This window comes from Oryctolagus cuniculus, chromosome Y (assembly GCF_051225735.1).
Source record: "Oryctolagus cuniculus isolate XC-2025 breed Fujian yellow rabbit chromosome Y, ASM5122573v1, whole genome shotgun sequence".
Classification (NCBI taxonomy): domain Eukaryota; kingdom Metazoa; phylum Chordata; class Mammalia; order Lagomorpha; family Leporidae; genus Oryctolagus; species Oryctolagus cuniculus.
Window position 1 is genome coordinate 5636613 of NC_142889.1, and position 14832 is coordinate 5651444.

Sequence of the window (14832 nt, forward strand, 5' to 3'; positions counted from 1 at the left end):
CCAGGTGCTTTTCCTGGTCTCCCATGGGGTGCAGGGCCCAAGCACCTGGGCCATCCTCCACTGCACTCCCTGGCCACAGCAGAGAGCTGGGCTGGAAGAGGGGCAACCGGGACCAGAGGATGCAAAGGAGAGAGAGCACATGGTCAGGAGATCACATGGGCTGCATGAGTGAGCAAGAATCAGGGAGGCTCAAAAGACCTCCCACTCCAAGAGGCATGGGAATGAACAAGAGAGAGGTTCCAAGTACTCCACATATCTGCTTCCAAAAAAAGGAGTCATTATATACAGTTAAGTTCAAGTTGAAACATGAGGTCATATAGGGAGAATGGTGGAGGTTGTGGTCTACCAGCTCATGAGTCTAACTGATTTAATCCTATCTGCCTGCCTGTCACTTCTACAATGAAAACCTTAAGCAAATTGGGTATTGAAGAAACATTCCTCAACTCAATGAAGCAATTTATGACAAACCCACAGTCAATATCTTATGAATGGGAAAAGTTGGAAGCATTCCTCCTAAGATCCACAGACAAGATGCTCACTTTCTCATTGCTATTCAGGGTAGTGTTGAAAGTTTTAGCCAGAGCCCTTAGGCAAGAAAAAAACCAAAGGGGTACAAATTGGGAAAGAGAAAGTGAAACTATCCCTGTTTGAAGATGATAAGATTCTATATTTATAGAGGAACAAAAAGACCCCACTAAGAGATTACTGGAACTCATAAAAGAGTTTGGTAAAATGACAGGGCATAAAATTCATACACAAAAATCAATAGCCTTTGTACATACAGATATAATGGCATGGCATTCACAATAGTTACCCAAAAATAGCTTAGAATAAATTTAATGAATCATATCTTTTTATTTTATTTTTTATTTATTAGACAGGCAGAGTTAGACAATAAGAGAGAGAAAGAGAGAGAAAAAGGTCTTTCTTCCATTGGTCCACACCCAAATGGCTGCTATGACAGGCCCATTGCACTGATCTGAAGCCAGGAGCCAGGTGCTTCTTCCTGGTATTCCATGTGGGCGCAGAGACCCAAGCACTTGGGCCATCCTCCATTGCCTTCCTGGGCCACAGCAGAGAGCTGGATTGGAAGAGGAGCAACCTGGACAAAAACCTGGTGTCTATATGGGATGTTGGCACCACAGGCAGAGGATTAACCTAGTGAGCCATGGCGCTGGCCCCTAATAAATCATATCAAAGATCTGTATTATGAAAATCAGAAAAGATTTAATAAAGGTGACAGAAAACATGAAAAAATTGTCATGTTCTTGGATTGGAGGAATAAATACCATCAAAATTTCCATACTATTGAAATCAGTTTGTAAATTCAGTGTGATCCCAATAAAATAACAATAACATTCTTCCAGGTCTAGCAAAATAACATTAAAATTCCAGTGGAAACATAATAGATCTTGAGAAGCTAAAGCAATCTTATATGACAACAACTTATAAAACAATCTTATACAAGCTAGGGCATCACAATACCAAGTTTCAAGAAAAACTGCAAGGCTGTTATATTCAAAACAACCTGCTACTGACAAAAAATATACACTTATACCAATGGAACAGAGTATAAAGTTCAGAATCAATGCATCCACATACAACTTATTTGAAGAAATAAAATAAAATCAATCCCTGGATAAAGTGATTAGAGCCTACATCAAGACATTGGAAAGACACCAAATAAATAAGCCATCAATGCATCTCAAGGACATAGAAAAACAACAGCAAATCGAATCCAAAACTCATAGTAGAAAAAAATTAAAATCAGAGAATTTAGTAAACCAAAACAAAAAAATTACAAGTGATCAGTGAAACAAAGAGCTGGTTTTTTGAAGATATACACAAAATTGACACACTATTGGTACAACTACTTAAAAAAGAGGGTGAAGCCCCAAATTAATAAAGTTAGAAGTGAAAAAGGAAATGTAACAAGCACCATTAAAATTAAAAAATCATCAGAAATTACTACAAAGAGTTATATGCAAAAAAAAAAAAAGAAAAACCTAGAAATGGACAGGTTCTAGGACACATCAACATGCCTAAATTGAGCCTTGAAGACATAGAAAACCTAAACAGATATAAAACCAAGAGGGAAATTGAATTAGTAATAAATGCCATCCCAATAAAGAAAACTCCAGCACTAGATGGCTTCAAACTGAATTCTACCAGACTTTTAAAGAAGAACTAATCTCAGTTCTTTTCAAGCTATTCAATACATCAGAAATGGAGGGAATCCTCCCAAATTATTCCTATGAATCCAGCAACACCTTAATTCCTAAGCCAGAAAATAGAACTACAGACCAATTTCCCTGATGAATAGAGATGCAAAAATATTGAACAAAATACTAGCAAATCAAATCCAACATCACAAAAATTTTTCATTCGGGCAAAGTGGGATTTATCAATAATTCAAAGGGATGGATTGGCATTCCTAAATCAATCAATGTGATACATCCCATTAACAAATTCAAGAATAAAAATCATATGATTATCTCAGCAGATGCAGAGAAAGCCTTTGACAAATACAACACCCTTTTATGAAGAAAACTTATGCAAATTGGGTATTGAATGAACTCTCCTCAACACAATCAAGGCAATTTATGACAAACCCATGGCCAGCATCCAATTGAATGGGGAAAAGTTGGAAACATTCCCACTGAGATCTCAAACCAGACAAGGATGAACACTCTCACCATTGCTTTTCAATATTGTACTGGAAGTTTGAGCCAGAGCCATCAGTCAAGAAAAAGAAATCAAAGGGATACAAATTGGGAAGGAGGAAGTCCTCATTTGCCGATGACATGATTCTGTATATCAGGGATCCAAAAGACTCCACCAAGAGGCTATTGGAACTCATAGAATAGTTTGGAAAATATCAGGATATAAGTTCAATGCACAAAAACCAACAGCCTTTATATACACAGACAATGAAACAGCCCAGAAGAGCTACTAAGACCAATCCCATTCACAATAGCCACAAAAAAGCAAATACCTTGGAGTAAATTTAACCAAGGATGTCAAAGATCCCTATTACAAAACTTTAAAGAAAGAAGTAGAAGAATATATAAAAGAATGGAAAAGTCATCCATGTTCATGAATTGCAAGAATCAATATCAAAATGTCCACACTACCAAAAAAATCTGCATATTCAATGCAACACCACTCAAAATACCAAGGACATTCTTCTCAGATATTGATAAAAATAATACTGAAATTCATATGGAATCACATGAGACCCAAATAGATACAGCAATCTGATACAACAAAAACAAAGCTGGATGCATCACAATACCAGATTTACAGACATACTGCTGTACAGTTATAATCAATACAGCCTGGTGCAAAAATAGATGGGTAAACCAATAAAACAGAATAGAAATGCCAGGAATCAATCCAAGCATCTACAATCAACTTTCTTTGACAAAGGAACTAAAGTCAATCCCTGGAGCAAGGACAGTCTCTTAAACCGAATTTTCACATGCAGAAGGATGAAGCAAGAACCCTACATTACATCTTTCACTAAAATCCACTCAAAAATGACTAAAGACCTAAATCTAACTTAACACCATCAAATTATTAGTGAATATTGTGGAAATTCTAAAAGATATTGGCATAGACAAAGGGTTTTTGGAAAAGACCCCAGAGGCACAGGAAATCTAAAGCAAAATTGGCAAATGGGATTACATCAAATTGAGAAGTTCTGTACTGCAAAAGAAATAATAAGCAAAGTGAAGAGGCAACTAATTGAATGAGACAAAATATTTGCAAACAATACAATGCTTAAAGAATTAATAACCAGTATAGAGGGTTCCAAGATGGTGGAACAGGGAGTGAGCTCACTGATGGCCCAGGAAATATATAGTTTAAAAAAAGTAGAGAGAGTGTAGTCTCAGTGAGGAGTTAGGGAAAAAACAGCAGCAGAGGAAACTCTTCTGGAATTAGAGGGACATGGTGGATGTACATGGAGGGCTAGGTGCCCATGGCTCAGAAGTCCAGCTGCCGAGAGTTCAGCACCAGTGCCAGAAAGAGAGCTGAGGCAAAGACACAGTAGCCCAAGCCTTTGGCGGAAGGGCAGCAGGAAGAGCCTAAAGGCAACGAGGCTTGAAGCCCCATGGGGGAAAGTACACCAGCCTAACTAGAAGGGAGAAAAAATAAAAGTGGTGGTATGGACAAGATTCGCTCTCTCCACTCACCTTACAAAGCTGTGCAATAAATAGAGCAGGCATCATTTTGGACATACATAAGAGCTGTGCCAGCTTGGGGTTGCGCCTGCCCTCAACCAAGCAGAAAAACCTGACTCTGGTGGGGAATAATAACAGGAGACTAACACCTAGTCAATATGTGGAGCTTATGAACCAGGACTGTGAAAAAAAATTGAGGGTGTGTGGCTGAGATGTGAGTAGTCTCGGTGAGAGATGCCAAAGCTCATGTGGTCCTGGTTACCCAGTGGGAGACATTTCAGGGGAATCTGAGCTTACACTGAGGACTGCATAGATCCTTTGCATGGTCCTTGGGACAGAGAAGATGAATATTATACCCACTGGGGCTAGTGCTCAGGCACTGATCGCCATTGAGGAGAAGAGCTCTGCTTTGCAGATTTACTTCCCTTCTGAATAAAAGAGAGAGAGAGATTTACCACACCAAACTTGGGTGTCTCACCTTAGGCACACCCTTAACCCTGAAGAACTGAACAGAGCTCTCTGGCGACACCCACCTCAAGCCTCTAGAGATTCACCAAAAGAAGGAGGTCCACTTAATCTAGAATCATAGTATAACAGAGAAGCCACAACAATGAAAAAAAAAAAAAGAAGGCCGGCGCCACGGCTCACTTGGCTAATCCTCCGCCTAGCGGCGCCGGCACACCGGGTTCTAGTCCCGGTCGGGGCGCCAGATTCTGTCCCGGTTGCCCCTCTTCCAGCCCAGCTCTCTGCTGTGGTCAGGGAGTGCAGTGGAGGATGGCCCAGGTGCTTGGGCCCTGCACCCCATGGGAGACCAGGAAAAGCACCTGGCTCCTGGCTCCTGCCATCGGATCAGCGCGGTGTGCCGGCCGCAGCGCGCCGGCCGTGGCGGCCATTGGAGGGTGAACCAACGGCAAAGGAAGACCTTTCTCTCTGTCTCTCTCTCTCACTGTCCACTCTGCCTGTCAAAAATAAATAAATAAATAAATAAATAAGAAGAAACCAAAGAATATCTCCACAATGCCAAACAACAATTGCAAAAACCAAGGAAACAAAAACAGGGAAGACAACATCATGCTCCCAAAAGAACATGACAGTCTAATACAAGATTATGAAGGCAATCAGACAGATGATATGCAAGAAATGGAACTCAAAAATTTATGAATATTTAGAAGTAATCTTAAAGAAATGCATGAACTACTGAAATGCATGAAGGATATGACAGAAAATCTCTCATGAAAATGAAATCTTAAGGAGGAATCAAAGTGAAATGAGGAATGTAGTAAAACATGAAATTGAGATATTGAAGAGAAATCATAACGAAAAGAAGAATTCAGCTGGTGCCACGGCTCACTAGGCTAATCCTCCACCTTGCGGTGCCGGCACACCAGGTTCTAGTCCTGGTTGGGGTGCTGGATTCTGTCCTGGTTGTCCCTCTTCCAGGCCAGCTCTCTGCTGTGGCCCAGGAGTGTAGTGGAGGATGACCCAAGTGCTTGGGCCCTGCACCCCATGGGAGACCAGGAGAAGCACCTGGCTCCTGCCATTGGATCAGCGCGGTGCACCGGCCGCAGCACGCCAGCCGCAGCGACCATTAGAGGGTGAACCAATGGCAAAGGAAGACCTTTCTCTCTCTCTCTCTCACTGTCCACTCTGCCTGTCAAAAAAAAGAAAAAAAAAGAAAAGAAGAATTCATAGAACAAATAAAAAACACATATGAGGACCTTAACAACAGAATCAGTGAAGTAGAAGAGAGAATATTGAACTTAGAAGACAGAGCACAGGAAAGTATATAGTCAAACCAAAGAAAAGAAGAGAAAACTAGGAATCTAAAAAATATTGTTGGGAATCTACAGGATACTATTAAAAAACTGAACATTCAGTTTCTAGGAGTTCCTGAAGGCATGGAGAAAGGGAAAGGATTAGAAGGCCTTTTTAGTGAGCTACTATCAGAAAAGTTCCCGAGTTTGTAGAAAGAAGGAGACATTCAAGTGCAGGAAGCACACAGAACTCCCAATAAACATGACCAGAAGAGATCCTCACCACGACACATTGTCATTAACCTCACCACAGTGAAACAGAAATAGAATATTTAAAAATGTCTAAGAAGGGTGGAACTAAGATGGCAGAATAGTGAGTGTGCGTACCGATAGTCCGGGAAAAGATAGTTTAATAAAAGTTGAATTACTGTAGCCTCAGGAAAAAGCTCAGGAAAAAATTGCAGAGGAAACTCTTCTGGATCTAGTGGATGTGACACAGAAGACCTACAGGGAGAACAAGGTCGCCCACGGTGTGGAAGCTGAGCTGCAGACTCTGCGCACCAGCACTGGAAGGGGAGGTGAGACAAAAACCTCAGTAACCCGAGACATTGGCAGAGAAAGGCAGAAAGAGCCTAGAGGGAACGAGGCCTGAAGCCCCACTGGGGAAAGTTCACCAGGCTGACTGGAGGAGAGAAAAAAACGAATAAATAAGGGGAGTTGGCACAGACATTAGCCTCTCTCTCCACTCACCTTAGAAAGCCAAGCAAGACAAAGATCAGGTGCCATTTTATGTAAGTAAAGCCGCGCCCGCCATTAACCAGGCAGAAAAACCTGACTCTGGTAGGAAGAAATAACAGGAGGTTAGGACCTAGTGAAAGTGTGGAGCTAATGAACTGAGACTGTGAAAATATGAGGGGGGCGAGAGAACTCACCGAGTACACAAACTCAGTAATCTTGGCAACCCGGTGAGAGACTAGAGAAATTTGAGACCACATTGAGGGCTGCATAAACTCTTTGTGTGGTCCCAGGGGTAGAGCAGATGAATACCCACAAGGGCCAGATTTCATACATCAACTACCCTCAATTTCACTCAGCTGTGTGGAATTACTTCCCAACTGAGTCAAAAAAAAAAAAAAAAAAAAGAGAGAGAGAGCGAGCGAGCAAGAGAACAATCTGGGTGAGTCACCTTCGGCACACCAAACAGAGCTCTCTGGCCACAACCATCACAGCCTCTAAGGATCCATCAAAAGCAGATGATCCACTTAATCTAGAGTCATAGTATAATGAGAAAAAGCACCACAGTGAAGAAACCAAAAAATATCTCCACAATGCCAAACAAATGTAGAAACTGAGGTAACAAGATCAAAGAAGACACTATGATGCCCCCAAATGAAAAAGACACCCCAATTCAAGATTATGAAGATGATGAGATGGAAGAAATGCAAGAAGCAGATCTCAAAAAATTGATAAGAACACTAAGAAGTTCTCAAAAAAAGGCTTGAACTACAGAAATCCTTAATGGACAAGATAGAAAATCTCTCGCACGAAAATGAAATATTAAGGAGGAATCAAAATGAAATGAGGAATGTAGCAAAACATGAAATTGAGATATTGAAAAGAAATCATAATGAAATGAAGAATTCAATAGATAAAATGACAAACACATTAGAGAGCCTTAAAAACAGAATGGGTGAAGCAGAAGAGAGAATATCAGACTTAGAAGACAGAGAACAGGAAAGTATACAAACCAAAGAAAAGAAGAGGAAATTAGAAATCTAAAATATATTGTCAGGAATCTACAGGATACTATTAAAAAACCCAACATTCGGGTTCTAGGAGTTCCTGAAGGCATGGAGAGGGAGAAAGGATTAGAAGGCCTTTTTAGTGAGATATTAGCAGAAAATTTCCCAGGTTTGGAGAAGGACAGAGACATCCTAGTACAGGAAACTCATAGAACCCCTAATAAACATGACCAAAAGAGATCCTCACAATGACACGTTGTCATTAAACTCACCACAGTGAAACAGAAAGAAAAGATCCTAAAATGTGCAAGAGAGAAACGTCAGATTACTCACAGAGGATCTCCAATTAGACTCACAGCTGACTTCTCATCAGAAACCATACAAGCTAGGAGGGAATGGCGAGATATAGCGCAGGTACTAAGAGAGAAAAACTGCCAGCCCAGAATATTATATCCTCAAACCTCTCATTTGTGAATGAACGTGAAATAAAGACCTTTCACAGCAAACAGAAATTGAAAGAATTTGTCGCTACTCATCCAGCCATGCCAAAGATGCTTAAAGATTTGTTACACACAGAAACACAGAAACACAGTCATCAATATGAAAGAATGTAAAGGAAGAAAACCTCACAGTAAAAGATCACAGGAAGTTCAAAACATATATTAGAAAATATCTTTGGTAAATGGTAGGGCAAAGTTACTACTTATCAATAGTCACATTGAACATTAATGGCCTGAATTGTCCAGTTAAAAGACAGATTGGCTGATTGGGTTAATGAACAAAACCCATCTATTTGCTACTTACAAGAAACACATCTTTCCAACAAAGATACATACAGACTGAAAGTGAAAGGCTGGAAAAAGATATACCATGCCAACAGAAATTAAAAAAGAGCGGACATAGCCATCTTAATATTGGACAACATAAACTTTACCACAAAAACTGTTAAGAGAGACAAAGAGGGGCACTATATAATGATTAAGGGGTCAATTCAACAGGAAGATATAATGATTATCAATGTATATGCACCTAATTACAGGGCACCGGTTTATTTAAATGATTTGTTAAGGGACTTAAAGGGAGACTTAGACCCCAATACAATAGTACTGGGGGACTTCAATACTCTACTCTCAGAAGTAGACAGATCAACAGGACAGAAGATCAACAAGGAGACATTAGATTTAAATGACACTATAGTCCAAATGGATCTAACATATATCTACAGAACTTTTCACCCTACACAGAAAGCATTTACATTCTCCTCAGCAGTACATGGAACACACTCTAGGATTGACCACATACTAGGCCATAAAGCAAGTCTCAGCAAATTCAAAATAATTAGATTCATACCATGCAACTTCTCAGACCATAAAGGAATGAAGTTAGAAATTAGCAACTCAGGAATCCCTAGAGCACATGCAAACACATGGAGATTGAACAACATGCTCCTGAATTAATAATGGGTCATAGAAACAAATTAAAGGAGAAATCAAAAATTTTCTGGAAGTAAATGAGGATAACAGCACAATATACCAAAACATATGGGATATGGCAAAAGCCGTGCTGAGAGGAAAGTTTATAGTAATAGGTGCCTACATCAAGAAATTGGAAAGGCACCAAATAAATGTGCTTTCAATGGATCTCAAGGGTCTACACAAACTGCAGCACACCAGACCCACATGTAGTAGGAGAAGAGAAATAATTAAAATCAGAGAAGAAATCAACAGAGTTGAATCCAAAAAAACATAACAAAAAAAAACCAGTCAAATGAGGAGTTGGTTTTTTGAAAAAATAAACAAAATTGACACCCCATTGGCCCAACTAACAAAAAAAGAAAAGTCCCAAATAAATAAAATCAGAGATGAAAAAGGAAACATAACAACAGACACCACAGAAATAAAAAGAATCATCAGAAATTACTACAAGGACTTGTATGCCAGCAAACAGGGAAATCTATCAGAAATGGATAGATTCCTGGACCCATCAACCTATATAAATTGAACCAGGAAGACATAGAAAACCTAAACAGACCCATACCTGAGACAGAAATTGAAACAGTAATAAAGGCCCTCTCAACAAAGAAAAGCCCAGGACCAGATGGATTCACTGCTGAATTCTACCAGACATTTAAAGAACTAACTCCAATTCTTTTCAAACTATTCAGAACAATCAAAAAAGAGGGAATCCTCCCAAATTCTTTCTATGAAGCCAGCATCACCTTAATTCCTAAGCCAGAAAAAGATGCAGCATTGAAAGAGAATTACAGACCAATATCCCTGATGAACATAGATGCAAAAATCCTCAATAAAATTCTCGCCAATAGAATGCAACAACACATCAGAAAGATCATCCACCCAGACCAAGTGGGATTTATTCCTGGTATGCAGGGATGGTTCAATATTCACAAATCAATCAATGTGATAACCACATTAACAGACTGCAGAAAAGAAACCATATGATGGCCAGCGCCATGGCTCAATAGGCTAATCCTCCGCCTGCGGTGCCGGCACACCAGGTTCTAGTCCCGGTCGGGGCGCCGGATTCTGTCCCGGTTGCCCCTCTTCCAGCCCAGCTCTCTGCTGTGGCCTGGGAGTGCAGTGGAGGATGGCCCAAATGCTTGGGCCCTGCACCCCATGGGAGACCAGGAGAAGTACCTGGCTCCTGCCATTGGATCAGCGCAGTGAGCCGGCCACAGCGCGCCGGCTGAGGCGGCCATTGGGGGGTGAACCAACGGCAAAGGAAGACCTTTCTCTCTGTCTCTCTCACTGTCCACTCTGCCTGTCAAAAATAAATAAATAAAAAAATAAAAAAACCATATGATTATCTCAATAGATGCTGAGAAAGCATTTGATAAAATACAACATCCTTTCATGATGAAAACTCTAAGCAAATTGGGTTTGGAAGGAACATTCCTCGATATAATCAAAGAAAAATTTATGAAAAACCCACGGCCAGCATCCTATTGAATGGGGAAAAGTTGGAAGCATTTCCACTGAGATCTGGCACCAGACAGGGATGCCCACTCTCACCACTGCTATTCAATATAGTTCTGGAAGTTCCATCCAGAGCTATTAGGCAAGAAAAAGAAATTAAAGGGATACATATTGGGAAGGAAGAAGTCAAACTATCCCTCTTTGCAGGTGATATGATTCTTTATTTAGGGGATCCAAAGAACTCTACTAAGAGACTATTGGAACTCACAGAAGATTTTGGCAAAGTAGCAGGGTATAAAATCAATGCACAAAAATCAACAGCCTTTGTATACACAGGCAATGCCATGGCTGAGAAAGAACTGCTAAGATCAATCCCATTCACAATAGCTACAAAAACAAATACCTTGGAATAAACTTAACCAATGATGTTAAAGATCTTTGATGAAAATTACAAAACCTTAAATAAATAAATAGAAGAGGATACCAAAACATGGAAAAATCTTCCATGTTCATGGATTGGAAGAATCAATATCATCAAAATGTCCATTCTCCCAAATGCAATTTATATTCAATGTGATACCAATCAAAATACCAAAGACATTCATCTCAGATCTGGAAAAAGTGATGCTGAAATTCATATGCAGGCTGTGGACAACTTGAATAACTAAAACAATTTTGTACAAAAAAAAAGCTGGAAGCATCAAAATATCAGATTTCTGGACACACTATAAGGCTGTTATAATCAAAACAACATGGTACTGGTACAGAAACAGATGGATAGACTAATAGAACAGAACTGAAACATCAGAAATCAATTCAAACATCTACATCCAACTTATATTTGTTCAAGGATCTAAAACAAACTCCTGTAGCAAGGACAGTCTATTCAAAAAATGATGCTGGGAAAACTGGATTTCCACATGCAGAAGCATGAAGCAAGAGACCTAGCTTAACCTTATACAAAAATCCACTCAACATGGATTAAAGAGCTAAATCTATGACCCAACATCTTCAAAGTATTAGAGAACATCGGAGAAACCCTGCAAGATATAGGCACTGGCAAAGACTTCTTGGAAAAACCCTGGAGGAATAGGAATTTGAAGCCGAAATTAACATTTGGGATTGAATCAAATTGAGAAGTTTCTATACTGCAAAAGAAACAGTCAGGAAAGTGAAGAGGCAACCGACAGAATGGGAAAAATATGTGCAAGCTATGAAACTGATAAAGGATTAATAACCAGAATCTACAAAGAAATCAAGAAACTCCACAACATCAAAATAAACAACCCACTTAAGAGATGGGCCAAGGACCTCAATAGACATTTTTCAAAAGAGGAAATCCAAATGGCCAACAGACACATGAAAAAATGTTTAGGATCACTAGCAATCAGGAAAATGTAAATCAAAACCACAATGAGGTTTCACCTCACCCTGGTTAGAATGGCTCACAGCTGGCCCTGCGGCTCAACAGGCTAATCCTCCACCTAGCCGTGGCGGCCATTGGAGGGTGAACCAACCGCAAAAGGAAGACTTTTCTCTCTGTCTCTCTCTCTCTCTCACTGTCCACTCTGCCTGTCAAAAAAAAAAAAAAAAAGATTGGCTCACATACAGAAATCTACCAACAACAGATGGTGGCGAGGATGTAGGGAAAAAGGGATACTAACCCATTGTTGGTGGGAATGCAAACTGGTCAAGCCACTATGGAAGTCAGTCTGGAGATTCCTCAGAAACTTGAATATAACCCTACCATACAACCCAGCCATCCCACTCCTTGGAATTTACCCAAAGGAAATTAAACTGCCAAATAAAATAGCTGTTTGCACCTTTTTTTAAATTAAATTAAAATTTTTTTGACAGGCAGAGTGGACAGTGAGAGAGACAGAGAGAAAGGTCTTCCTTTGCCGTTGGTTCACCCCCCAATGGCTGCCACGGCCGGCGCACCGCAGCTGGCGTACCGCGCTGATCCGATGGCAGGAGGCAGGTACTTATCTTGGTCTCCCATGGGGTGCAGGGCCCAAGTACTTGGGCCATCCTCCACTTCACTCCCTGGCCACAGCAGAGAGCTGGCCTGGAAGTGGGGCAACTGGGACAGAATCCGGTGCCCCGACCGAGACTATAACCCGGTGTGCCGGCGCTGGCCAGCTGTCTGCACCTGAATGTTTATTGTAGCTCAATTCATAATAGCTAAGACCTGGAATCAACCTAAATGCCCATCAACAGAAGAGTGGATAAAGAAATTATGGGATATGTAAATGAAATCCAGTCATTTGTAACAAGATGGAGGAATCTGGAAAACATCATGCTGAGTGAAATAAGCCAGTCCCAAAGGGACAAATATATGTTCACCCTGATCATTGACATGTAACTGAGCACCTAAAAGGAAACCTGTAGTAGTGAAAAGGACACTATGAGAAACAATGACTTGATTAGCTCTTGTCCTGACTGTCAAGAAACAACTATTTTATTCCTTTTAGTATTTTTTGTTCTACTTAGTACTATTGGTTGAGCTCTTTAATTAACACACAATTATTCTTAGGTGTTTAAATTTTAACTGAAAAGTGATCTCCATTAAATATAAGAGTGGGAATAAAGAGGGAGATGTACATTTCAGCACATGCTCACTTGGACTTACCCCTAATGGTAGAACTAGAAACATGCCAGGGTATTCAAGGTGGCATGTACCAATGCCATCTCACTAGTCAAAGTGATCAGTTTTGGCTCATAATTGATTAAAAACATAGGATTAAGAGTCAAAGGGATCACATAAACAAGACACGTCTCTGTTAATACCGACTGAAAGAATTAAAAAGGAGAGAACGATCCAACATGGGAAGTGGGATACACAGCAGACTCATAGAATGGCAGATGTCCTAAACAGCACTATGGCCTCAGAATCAGCCCTTAAGGCATTTGGATCTGGCTAAAAGAGCCCATTAAAAGTATTTCAGGCATGGAAAGCCTAGACAATGTGGCAAAAAGGACCTAAATGAAAGATCTTTTTGAGTGAGATCCCCATGGAAAGAATGGGCCATCAAAGAAGGAGGTACCTTTCTCTGAAGGGAGGAGAGAACTTCCACTTTGACTATGGCCTTGTCTAAATAAGATCAGAGTCAGTGAACTCAAGAGGCTTCCATAGCCTTGGCAGCTCATGACAAGAGCCTTGGGTGATTACTGATGCCATAAATAAGAGTGTCAATTGTTAAATCAACAATAGGAGTCATTGTGCACTTACTCCCCATGTTGGATCTCTATCCTTAATGTGCTGCACATTGTGATTTAATGGTAAAATTAGTACTCAAACAGTACTTTATACTTTGTGTTTCTGTGTGGGTGCAAACTGTTGAAATCTTTACTTAGTACAGAGTTGATTATCTGCATATAAATATAATTGAAAATTAATCTTGATGTTAATGTAAAGCGAGAGGGAGTGGGAGATGTGATGGTTGTGTGTGGGATGGAGGTTATGGGGGGAAATTCCACTATAATCCAAAAGTTGTACTTTGGAAATTATATTTATTAATAAAAGTTAAAAATAAAATAATATCTTAAAAAAATGAAAAATGATTAGCATCACTAGTCAACAGGAAAATGCACATTCCAACTTTATGAGGATTCTCTCCGTATCTGAAAGAATAGTTATTCTCAAAAATAGATCAGTATTGGCAAGGACAAAAGGTAAGATTTCAGATGGATGTAGCAGTAAAGGAAACTTGTACACTGTTGGTGCAGATGTAAATTAGCATGTTAACTCATTCCAAAATGATTATTTCTAATGATAAATTTCAGTGTTTTATGATGTATCACTGTGGTGTTGCTTTTGGTAGTCAAAATTAAATGCAAAGGAGAATTAATGATCCTTTTCATAATACTTCTCTGTAAGGTTTTTTATTATAAGTACATGATGAAATCTATAGTGTTCAAAAATTCAATGCTTTGTGGGGCAGATGGACAGACAGAGAATTCCCATTCACTGGTATTCCATAAATGCTTCCATGGACCTGGGCTAGAATGAGACCACATTAGAAGCAAGGAATTCAATTAATATTTCCAACATCGTTGAGAGAACCAAATTTCTTGTACTATAAACACTAATTCCAAGTGTTTGTATTAGCAGGGAATACTTAGGAGCCCTTGGCAGATATTGAACCCAAGCACTCTGCTGGGAAATTTGCAAGTTTTATTCAGAATGTTATTTCTAGACCAACTGCCACCACCAATG